Below are 12,380 nucleotides of genomic sequence, written 5' to 3'. Positions count from 1 at the left end.
TGGCGTGGGTGTTCCTTCACATTGATTACACCAGAAATAGTCAGTAAGTTCCCTATTTAAAGTGAATGGCTCAAAAACTTAGTCCACTCAGTTCAAAATGGACCCTCCTACTGCTGATCAAATCAATGGCTGTTATTGTGTACTGTGCTGACCTCCTTTTGACCCCCTTTCAGTTCTGCACTCATCTAGAACAGACTGACTTAATTTGATATTAAACTGACCTGTGATGAGCTAATGCTAGCTTTGAGTTTGGTCTTTGTAGTGGAAAAAACAACATAACATACATTACAGGAGCATGTCATACATTTCATGACTTTCAGTGTATGCATAATGTAATTTTTCAAAATATCTTAAAGTAAGCAAATGATGACCATTTTGCTACACAATTTCCAGTTTGATGTGTTTATTGACTAAATTAGCATACCGTGTAGACAGCCTCTTTTAAGTTGTGCTAAGCTATAAAAGCAAGTTATACACTTCCCTTCTATACACACAAACCTCACTAAACTAAATTGCTGAGTGAAGCCACTAATGAATTCTTTCCGTCTCCCAGTCTAAAGAAGAAAACCAAGGTTTGTTATCATAATTAATGACCATATTCATATTGTGACAGCGCCAGAGCTTTAAAGAAGATTTGTACAGTCTTCATTGTAACAGAAATTATGTTTAAATGGTGAAAGAACTTCAAATTAGTATAATTTGCATTCAAGCATTAGTATAACCTTTTCAGGTACACAAGTGGAAATAAAAAGCTCTGAAGCTTAATTGAATGCGTGACTCAACATCAAATGGTACAATAAAAGCATTGAACATAAAATGTGTGGCAATAAACCCCCTAAAAATCAACTTTTGACAAGTCACACGAGTGCAGCTTTCGGGTGCTAACCTTTGAACTGTAACTAGACTCTCAGAATATGCAAAAATTGTTCCTTAATGTGTACAACAGCTTGTCACAGGTGCAGTTATCCATCAAAGAGACATTTTTGTACCTTATTTACCTCTACAAAGTTCATAGAAATACTAGTTCATAGAAATACTCCAAGATATGAATATTAACTTTTTAGAGGTAGACATGGTACAAAGTTAACCATTTAAGGGTGCTTCTCATGTGACAATCTGTTTTACCCTAAAAGTAATTTTTTCAATTATTCTCATATAGTGTAAGGTTACATACAAATACCAAGATATTTGTATTCAATTTTTTTTTTAAAGTTTTTACCTCCTACATCAGTTCATTCCCACACCTCTTTGTATCAAGCTTGCCAGAAAATGAAAAAATTGAAAATGTTATGAAGAGGGTCAAGGATGAAACTCATCAGTAATGAGGTTTTAAAAATTCATCCATTTGAATGTCTAAGTGCAGCTCTTATAGAGAATGAGGTCGTATTTGAGCATATGTGGTCTCTCTTCTTCTCAAACATTACAGTTTATCACATATTCTTGAACTTTCTGAAATGTGTAATGTTGTGGGGCAAATTCACTTAAAAGTTGCACACATATTGCATCAAAAACAAAACAAAAGAAAAACGGAAAAAAACCCTGCATCTTATTATAACCACATGCAATCCAGTTTAACCAGGCACTGAAAATTGGTAGTTCTCTTACGAGAGGTTCTCTCGTATTGCGTAAGTAGCTTACGCTTCGGGAAAGTTCTCTTTCTTCGAGATCTGAAGCCAAAAAATTATCCTTAATTTTGCATTTATTGTCAACGCAGTGCAGTAGCAGGCAGACCAAAGCAAGCTGTATAAGCGTGCTCATTGGCTGCCAGGCGGCAACTGCTTAAGCCTATCAGTGAGCCCGGTGTGACGTCACACCCAATGAGGGCGCTTCGCGCCCTCCACACCCTTCTAACCGTCAAGAAGGGTGTGGCCAGTGTGTATATATTGCGGGCTCACAGGCTGAACTCTGATTTTCTTGTCTTCAGCGAAGCTCTTCGCATCGCTGGATCTTGAGAAGCCGCCGCCGTTGAAACCAGCGACCAGCAAGCCTAGGACAGCGCCTGAGGAAGCCGGCCACCTTCGCCGCCTTCAGCCATCCGTGCCTGCTACGCTATCCGGCGACATATCCTTTTTCTCTGCATTTTCTGTGTTGTGTGTGTGTTCGCCCTGCGACACGCACTTTCTCTAAAAGAGCGCGAGGCGTTTTTGTCAAAATGCCTCGTTTTTCCTGCGGTTCGTGCCGCGCCCCGCTCAGCAACGGAGACCGCCATCTCATCTGCGCTCTCTGCCTGGGCCGCGATCACGCCGCCGCCGCACTCTCTACGGGCGGCTGCCCCGAGTGCGAAGAACTCTCAATGTCGACCCTGCGGGCTCGACTTGAGGTTTTTGACCAGGCTGTCGCTCCGCATGTCCCTGTTGGGCCGCGCAAGAAAAAGCGCCGCTCGCAGCGACCACCGGAGACAGATGCGGCGTTCAGAAGCTCGCCGGAACCTCTCCCTCGAGCTTCTCTCTCGCCCTCTCCGCCCCCCCTCCCGGCCGCTCAACCGCCGGCTCTCGCCCGCGCCGCCGCCGTTTCAGGGGACGAGGCGGATGAGTCTGATGGACGCGCCGCTGACAGCTGCTCTATCCTGGCGTCTGACAGTGAGGACTGGTCCACCGCCTCCTCTACAGTCCAGGATTCTGGCCGTTCTCGAGCGGGCGAGGATGCGGAGCTTTTGCGCCTCCTTACCCGGGCTGTTGACCAGTTAGGCCTCGAGTGGTCTCCTCCTAAGGAGCCAGCACCAAACAGGCTCGACGGCTGCTTTCTCCATCGCCGCCGCCGATCGCCAGCTTCCAGAACCACGCCTTTCCTGCCTGAGCTCCACAGCGAGCTCTCTAAGTCATGGAATGCACCGGTTTCCGCGAGGGTCTCTTCACACGCTTCATCGACGCTCTCACAGGTTGACGGCGCCGCTGAGAAGGGGTATAATGCCATTCCCCCTGTAGAAGAGGCGGTAGCAGCGCACCTTTGCCCGCCTTCTCGTTGGCGCTCAAAGGCTGCCCTCCCGTCTAAGCCCTGCAGGACCACATCAGCCCTTGTCGGCCGCGCTTTCTCCGCCGCCGGTCAAGCTGCTTCTGTCCTTCACTCCATGGCCGTGCTGCAGATTCTCCAGGCTAATCTCCTCCGTGATATGGACGAGAAAGTTCTGGAATCTGCTTCCATTACGGATCTAAGAAGCGCGACGGACCTTTCCCTTCGCGCTACGAAATCCGCTGCCCAGGCCATCGGACGGTGCATGGCTTCTCTGACCGTTACAGAGAGGCATCTCTGGTTGACGCTCGCCGACATGAGAGAGTCTGAGCGTGCGGTGTTTCTCAACGCCCCCCTCTCTCCCACCGGCCTGTTCGGCCCAGCGGTTAGCGGGATCGTTGACCGTTTCTCGGAGGTACAGAAGACTACACAGGCGATGAATCTCTTCCTGCCTCGACGCTCTAGCTCTGCTGCACGCCGTCCTCGCGACCAGCCTGCGCAAAGTTCCACCCAGCGTCCAGCTCGACCTCCGTCATCGCAGCGACGACAGGGCGGCCGCCCTAGATCGCGCTCTTCCAGCCGAAACAGACCGCCTCCTCCCCGGGGACCCCGGCAGAGGATTACGGTGAAACCGGAGCCCGCTAAGACCTCCTAGCCCGAGGAAAGAAGCGACGGCTGTGTCCCGCTGCGGCCGGACCACCGTCAAAGCTTCATGTCCTGTCAGTCCCCGTTGCCACGGTTACTGCGGACACTCATTTCGCAGCCAACGAGCCGGTAATCTCACCCTCTCGCCTGCATACAACCGCCGTTTTCACGGCGACCCACAGAAATCTCAAAGAGAGCATTATGTCTGGTTGCACGGCTCGCGCCGCATGTGTTTCAAATGCAGTGAATGTGCCCACGTTTCTGTGTTCACCCCTGCACACAAGCACTATAAATCCCGTGTCTCTCACAGAGCCCACTCTCATAAAGCGAGTAGAATCCGCTCGAGTAGGTCACGTGTCCACTTCACGGTGCCCCCGTCTACTCACTGCCCGCTCTGTCACACGGCCATTCACAACCGGTCATGTTCTAAATATAGATGCTGTGCCCGCTCCCCTGCGCTCACACATACTAACGAACATTTCGCCCCCGACGCTGCCCTCGCGCGTCGCGCCTCACACTGTGTGTTCCCCGTCCAAAGCCACCGGGACACCACGTGTAAAACGGCCAGTTATCGCTGCGTGCGATCCGCCGTGTCTAAGCACAGAGAGCGCGCGCGCTGCACCCGCCCCTCCGTTTCGAGCTCTCGAGCCCGCGATACGCGGCGATCAGAGCCCGGAGGCCATCCTACCCCTGGCTGCACACGCAGAAGCGTGGGAGGCTATCCCAGGTGCATCAGAATGGGTGCTAAACACAATAAAACAGGGCTATACTCTGCAGTTCGCTCGCCGCCCCCCGCGCTTTCAGGCGCGTACCGAGACGAGAGTGAATGGGGAAGTAGCACATCTGCTTCGAGCAGAAATAGCGACACTTCTGTGCAAAGGGGCTATAGAACCGGTTCCCCCTTCTATGAGCGAGTCGGGCTTTTACAGCCGTTATTTCCTCGTTCCCAAGAAGGACGGAGCTCTCAGACCGATTTTGGATCTGAGATATTTGAACAAAGCTCTCATGCGAAGACCGTTCAAAATGCTCACAACCAGGCAGATCCTCGCGCAAATTCGCCCGAGGGACTGGTTTATCTCTCTCGATCTGAAAGACGCATACTTTCAGATCCAGATAATACCCCGTCACAGGCCATTCTTGAGATTCGCCTTCGACGGTCAGGTATATCAATACACCGTCCTACCATTCGGCCTGTCTCTAGCACCCCGTACATTCACGAAGTGCATGGACACGGCTCTCGCTCCCCTGAGAGGTCAGGGAATGCGGATTTTGAATTATTTGGACGATTGGATGAGTCTAGCACAGTCAGAGGCCGAGCTCATCGCTCACAGAACAGTGCTCCTCAGCCACCTGGAAAGCCTGGGGCTTACGGTCAACTGGACCAAGAGCTCATTGGTGCCCAGTCGTTCAACCTCCTTTCTGGGTTTGGAACTGGACTCTGTGGCAATGACGGCCCGTCTGTCGACACAGCGCGCGCGCTGCATTCGACGCCTGGCCGCTTCCTTTCGGTCGGGCAGCACCGCTCCTCTAAAGACATTTCAGAGGATGCTGGGTTGCATGGCCTCAGCTGCAGCAGTGCTTCAGCTGGGTCTACTGCGTATGCGCCCGCTTCAACGCTGGTTGAACGCCCGAGTGCCTCACAGAGCCTGGGCTTCTGGCGGCATTCGTCTCGCACCGCAAAGTTATCTCGACGGACGCTTCCACCTCAGGCTGGGGCGCTCTTTTCGAGGGCAAACCGGCATTTGGCCTGTGGTCGGACCAGGAGAAATGCCTCCACATAAATTGTTTGGAGATGATAGCGGTCGAGAACGCTCTCAAGCGCTTCCTCCCATTCATACGGGATCACCATGTGTTAGTCCGCTCGGACAACATGTCAGTGGTATCCTATGTGAACCGACAGGGCGGTGTCAGATCCAAGAGCCTGTGCAAACTGACAGAACGCCTTCTCGTGTGGGCTCACCGCTCGTTGCGCTCGCTGAGAGCCGCGCACGTGCCGGGCCACTTGAATGTGGGACCAGACAGACTGTCCAGGGACATCATTCCCCCGGGAGATTGGTCCCTGCATCCTCAGACAGTCCAGCTCCTCTGGCGCCTATTCGGCAGGGCGGAGGTCGACCTTTTTGCGTCGAAAGACAACGCTCACTGCCCGATATTTTTCTCGAAAAGCGAGGACGCGCTGTCCCAGACTTGGCCCAGCCTCCCGCTGTACGCTTTTCCCCCGATCTCCCTGTTACCTCAGGTTTTAACAAGGATCAGGGAAACACAGCACCCAGTGCTCCTTATAGCCCCGCGCTGGGAGAACCAGATTTGGTACCCAGAGCTGGTGAGGCTGTCGCACTCACCCCCATGGCCGATCCCGGTGAGGAAGGATCTCCTCTCTCAAGCCGGCGGGTCAATCTGGCATCCCCACCCGGAGCGGTGGTCTCTGCATGCATGGGTAATCAACGGATATCCGTTGACCTGCCAGAAGGGGTTGTGAACACGATCTCGCAGTCTAGAGCTCCCTCCACGAGGCGGCTCTATGCGTCTAAGTGGTCTGTGTTCTCTAAATGGTGCGCTGCTAAGAGCTTTGATCCACGCACATGTGGGGTTTCGCAAGTGCTCTCCTTCCTACAGGAGCTGTTGGAAAAGGGTAGGTCCCCTTCCACGCTCAAAGTGTATGTGGCGGCTATTGCAGCGTTCGCTGAGACGACGCGCAGCCGGGCAATCGGTAGGAATGAGCTTATTATCCGCTTCCTCAGAGGAGCCAGGCGGATGAATCCCCCGCGGCCCCCCTCGGTTCCTATTTGGGATCTGTCCTTGGTCCTGGAGGCCCTGAAGGCTTTTCCTTTTGAACCGCTTGAATCTGTGGATCTTAAGTACCTTTCGCTCAAAACCGTTTTTCTGATAGCTCTGTCTTCAGTAAAACGCGTGGGGGACCTGCACGCGCTATCTACTAGCCCTGCATGTCTCGAGTTCGGACCGAATGACTCTAAAGTCATTCTCAGACCGAGACACGGTTATGTTCCCAAAGCGATTGGTACCCCCTTTAGGGCACAAATCATCTCCCTCTCGGCTCTGCCATTATCCGATAACGGGGACAGTGATAACCTCCTATGCCCTGTTAGGGCGCTGAGAGTTTACATCACGCGCTCCGCCGCTTTCAGGCGGTCCAAGCAGCTCTTTGTTTCTTTTGGGCGGACGCACCAAGGGTCTCGCCGCCTCGAAACAGAGCCTGTCCAGGTGGATAGTGGACGCGATTGCAGCAGCTTACGCCTCCAAACACCTGCAGTGTCCTTTGGGTGTCAGAGCCCACTCCACTAGAGGCATGGCCTCTTCGTGGGCCTGGTCCAGCGGAATTTCGATTCACGATATTTGTATGGCGGCGGGCTGGGCCTCCCCATCTACATTCGTGAGGTTTTATAACCTGGAAGTTCCCGCCCTGCAGGCTACACTGTTATCAGTATAAGTGCAGACTATGTCCACTTACTGGTTAATTTTCTGGTTGGCACCAGGGGAAGGATTCTTTCCATAAATAGACCAGTGTTTCTGCTCTATTTTCTTTCCCTATACGTGTTTATGCACTGTGTGGGCCCGCGCTGCCGGCCACACCATTTACACTGATGTATACAGACCGGCTATGCTGCTCTGTCATTTATGTGAAGTGAAGTGCTTGGTACAGGCGTTGGCCACCGGCCACCTGTTTCAACGCTATGTTTTTCCCCGGTCTCCCTGGGATTCATGTGTTGGATGCTCGACGCGCACGGCGTTGACAATGGGTTCCCGAAGCGTAAGCTACTTACGCAATACGAGAGAACCTCTCGTAAGAGAACGTACTCGGTTACCTAATGTAACCTCGGTTCTCTCTAGAAGAGGGAACGAGTATTGCGTAACCTGCCGTGACGCGCCACAAGCTTTTGCGCTTCAGACTATGAAAACCAGAGTTCAGCCTGTGAGCCCGCAATATATACACACTGGCCACACCCTTCTTGACGGTTAGAAGGGTGTGGAGGGCGCGAAGCGCCCTCATTGGGTGTGACGTCACACCGGGCTCACTGATAGGCTTAAGCAGTTGCCGCCTGGCAGCCAATGAGCACGCTTATACAGCTTGCTTTGGTCTGCCTGCTGCTGCACTGCGTTGACAATAAATGCAAAATTAAGGATAATTTTTTGGCTTCAGATCTCGAAGAAAGAGAACTTTCCCGAAGCGTAAGCTACTTACGCAATACTCGTTCCCTCTTCTAGAGAGAACCGAGGTTACATTAGGTAACCGAGTACGATTGTAAGAAAGGGGCGGGTTTTATGAGGGCAAAATAATTGGAGAAGTTTGGCATATACGTCAACAGAAGATCAAGTTGATTTAACATTATGAGCTCCAAAAAAATAAAATTGCGGATGCATAGATGAATCATTGACAATAATAAAAACAAGATGCATTTAGAAAATATATGGGGTAAATTTTCATTTCATGCCAACATTTAAATGTTTTTTTATGTGCACATTTTAGAAATCTTTTATAAGATAGACAAATTATGTCCATTTTAAAATTGAAAGCAATAAAATCTTCATAAACTGCAAATAAAATCAGTAAATATTTGTGTGATTTACACATCTAATAACGCTGTTAAATGAAAGAAACTCTCTCTCCATGCTGTCACTCTTGGCTGCAGAAGATTATAACTCTCACATTAGCCTGAGTGTTAAAATGCCCTGGTGCTCTCGCTCTGTCGAGACCGTCCTAACATCTTAATATCCAGGTCACGCATCCGTTCAGTCCAAGAAACTTCAGGTTTTTACTGGAAGCCTTTTAACACATGACATTTTATTGCAGGTTTAAAAAAAAAAAAAAAGTTTCCTTTTAGGCTAGCGTAAAAAATCTCTGAAAGGAAACTCAAAAAGGCTGACAGTTTCAGCACACAGCGGGGGACGTTGAATGTCATTGTCTGGCAGAACCATCTTGTCCATCAAGTTCTCACACATCTCAAGAATCATATATTCATTGCTGTAGGAATCACTGTCACATAGTCATAAGGTGTTTGACTTTAACAAATTACTTTTGCTCAAACATCAATTTATTCCTGGTTCTGCATTTCAACCGGTGCCTGTGGGTGTCAGTACATGTTTTTAATCAAACCTTCTGGCTTGCGTTTTCCAAATGCATCGTTAGCCAACAATTTTCTGTCGTTACCAAAATTGTTCAATGATTTGCCATTTTGACCACCTGGCATTTACAGAAATGAATATTCGCAAACAACATTGCAAACTTGTGTGGTTGGAACTTCAGTTCTTGTTAACATGATGGACTAAAATAGATCCGGCTCTTGGGCACAATAAGCAATAACATTCAGTACATTCTATATCTTTCATCCCAATTAAATACACTCTTCTAAAAAAGGTGCGTGCATGAGACCAAGAAATATAATTTAGAGTGAGATATGAAGATCCAACCCCCCAAAATGGGTTGTCAGTCTTCATTATTGAACCCTCCGCTGGTTTAATTGTTCTCATAAATTACGGCTGGGATAAAAGCTCCAATTAGAGAGCGATTAAATCAGTGGGTAGTGTGATCTGTGGTGACGACTTGCATTTAGCCCTTGTGCTCCGGTCTAGCAGGTGGTTTCAGCGAGCAGAGTTGTCAGCTCTAATGAGAAACGCTGGATGGATTGGAGGTTTTGGAAATCATCGACTGTGGCGACGCTGCACGCAACAGCAGGGGCACAGGGCTTTCTAGCCATAGCCCGAGGCTCTTCTTCAATGCATAAAGCACTGAGACGTGTGGGAGGAAGAGGAGTGGGAGTATTAACTTTAGAAGACACAACAGGGAAAATGAGGACGGCTCTGAAGAGAAAGAAGGAAGGAGAGAAAGAGTGCTTTCTTGCTAAAACGCAGAGTTAATGTTTTCTTTTGTTCTGCTAAATGAGGCTGAAATTAAGGCAGCATCTGATGCCAGTTAGAGTGAATGAAAGTATGAATGAGAAAGAGGAAAACAGTCAGGGATGCAACATTCTGTAACAGCTTTAGATTAACAAATGGAGAGGTAAACACAGCTGACAGTTTGATGTTTTTAGTCACGCAGTACAGCTTTTAGCTCTTGAACAACAGAAATATAATTCGCCATACAAACACATGTCCATAACTGAAATACTGAAATTATGCCTTAAAGGGGTCGTTGATTATGATTTCACTTTTTTAACTTTAGTTAGTGTGTAATGTGGCTGGTAGGGACAATACGAGCTTCCTCCCTGGTTAGTGACATCACTAACCCTAAAATGTACATAAACCCCGCCCCCCGGGAACGCGATTTATAGATTATCATGACAGAATAAGCTAATCAATGACTAGGTAATCAACATCATTAACTCCACATCAGCTGCACAAATTCATCAACTAACCATTCAGAAATGTCCTGTTGCATTCTACATGTTGTCACTTCTCGAGTCTCTCCATCTTTGTCCGACTCCTGTTTGGACATAAAAGGCTAAAAGTTGTTTCATTTTCAGTGTGTGTCTGTGTGAAGTAATCGGAGTTGCAAACACACACGAGCTCTTGAAGCTCCGCCCTTTGTGCCGGGAGCAGCAGCTCATTTGCATTTAAAGTGACACACACAAATGGTGCGTTTTTGCTCACCCTCAAAAAGTGACAATTTTAACATGCTATAAAAAATATCTGTGGGGTATTTTGAGTTAAACCTTCACATACACACTCTGGGGACATCAGAGACTTATTTACGTCTTGTGAAAAGGGCATTGACCTCTAACGAAACAATAGTTAGATTGTAGTTAACATTGTCTTGGCTTTTCAGAGATGGCGAGAACTGAGGGATTTGAAATGTTGTAAAAGCAGGAAATGGCATTTTTATTACTCAACAGGTGAGTAAGATATTTTATTGAACAGTACACAGTAGGATAATCTCTCTCTCACTCTTTTAGTAATGAGAAATAACCATATTTATCCGCACAGTCATGAAGAGCTAAAGCACAACCAAAACAGTGTTCTTCTTCAAAATGCATGCAGTTTTGTTTTGTGAGATTTTCCTCTTGCGTTAGAAAGATTACTCAAGTGGGAACTCGACTGATTACAATTCCTACTCAATTTAACTTTTTAAGTTAAATATTCTCTTGATGTTACTAGAAAATATTTTCTGCATTTGATTTGTTTATTGTACGAGGAAAGAACAGTTTACAACACTCTGAAGAAGGTCTGAAGAAAACCGATACAGGGGCAAAGGCAGGAGAAATGAAGCGATGCTGCGTGTCACAGGCAGTCAGAGATGGATTTGTGTGGGCATTCCTTTCAGTCTCTTCTATATGAGACGAGCGAGCTGTAGGCGAGACATATGGCGGTACAAAGAATTCTTTGGCATCAATTACAAGGTGTTTCATTTCATGGCCGGGATTGATAAAGAAAGGTGACAGCAGTTACTGTGAAGAAATCAGCATCAGTGAAACATGGAGAAATGAATGCGCCATTGTCAGTGCTAAATCTCTAATGAAAGACCGCATGAAATGGCTTGAAGATCACTTTCCTGTGATGTATTTGTTATTGAATTGTAATTTTTCTGTGTATCACAGTTTTTATCCAATACATTTGTTTACATCACAGCCTAGCAAAACTTTGATTTGGACATTGCTATCGCTATAGTCAGAGGCCTGTGTTTAATCATGAGGTGTTTAAACTATTACACGCTCAAGGAAAAATCTCTAGAGAGTGCTTAAGATGTTATGAAGTCAGTTTCGCAACAACATGTCTATGTGACAGCAGCAATGTGATGACGTCGTCCAGAACAAGCTGAATGAAAGAGGCCAGAGAAAACTAGCCAGCAGGAGGGAAAAAGTCCACTGCTACGGGAAGGACCACATCTACAAGCCTTTGAAACAGAATCATATTCCCATTCTCCTTACAGAGAGTTAAATGTCACCGATGAGCAACACGTTCCGTCGATGCTCCCTCGTCTCTGGGGTAGACGATGATGATCATGTGATCACACTTTCTTCCCAACAGCCTCCAAAGAAATAACGCGGATGAGATCAAACCATATTCTCACGCAAGAGACTTTTTTGGAGTCACAGAGGATTTATGGGATGGCTGCACATATAAAGCTCATTTTGTTGCTAAATGCTTAGGGTTTTTGTGACCGTAGCCTACACTATCTTTCTTACTTCACAGCTAATGGGAAAAAAAACATGGACATGAAATAGGCCTATTGATTTGAGTTCAAATTATTTTATAATTTTACATTGTCTTCATGCTTCCGCTAAGAAAAATATAGTCCATTACAATGTAAAAAAAAAAAAAAAAAAAAAAAAAACGTGTCCACGTGTCCTTATAATCTTTGATCAAAATAACTTCCCCTCCCTCTTGTAATCTCTTCTCCGATGAGGCAACCTGTCACTCACGTGAGATCCACCAATTGCAAACCACAACCATCCAATCAATTCCCAATGGACAAAAGTCCCGCCCTACATTATTTTTTCTTTGAGAAGCCGTTTCACTCAGATTATGAAAATATGCAAAAAAGATAAAATCGCAACTTCCTTTTCATGGCAGTTTATCAAGTGAAATAAACTGCATTACGTCCAATTTGTTTTATTATGCACGTAGTATAGGCTACATATTTTAAATAAATGTCATATGTGTGTAGCTTAGTATTTAAAGAGACCCGATTTCAAGGGATGACGCAAATCTTCACACACCAGTATTAGTTACAGGATGCGGATACTGGGCGAATTCCAATAGTAAGTGAGCATAACACAAATGGACGTGTGTTTGAACAGGCTGCCAGTGCATGGATTTATGGCATCAACACC

This window comes from Abramis brama (genome assembly GCF_963993115.1).
Source record: "Abramis brama genome assembly, chromosome: 9".
Taxonomy (NCBI): Eukaryota; Metazoa; Chordata; class Actinopteri; order Cypriniformes; family Leuciscidae; genus Abramis; species Abramis brama.
This window is presented reverse-complemented; position numbering follows the sequence as displayed.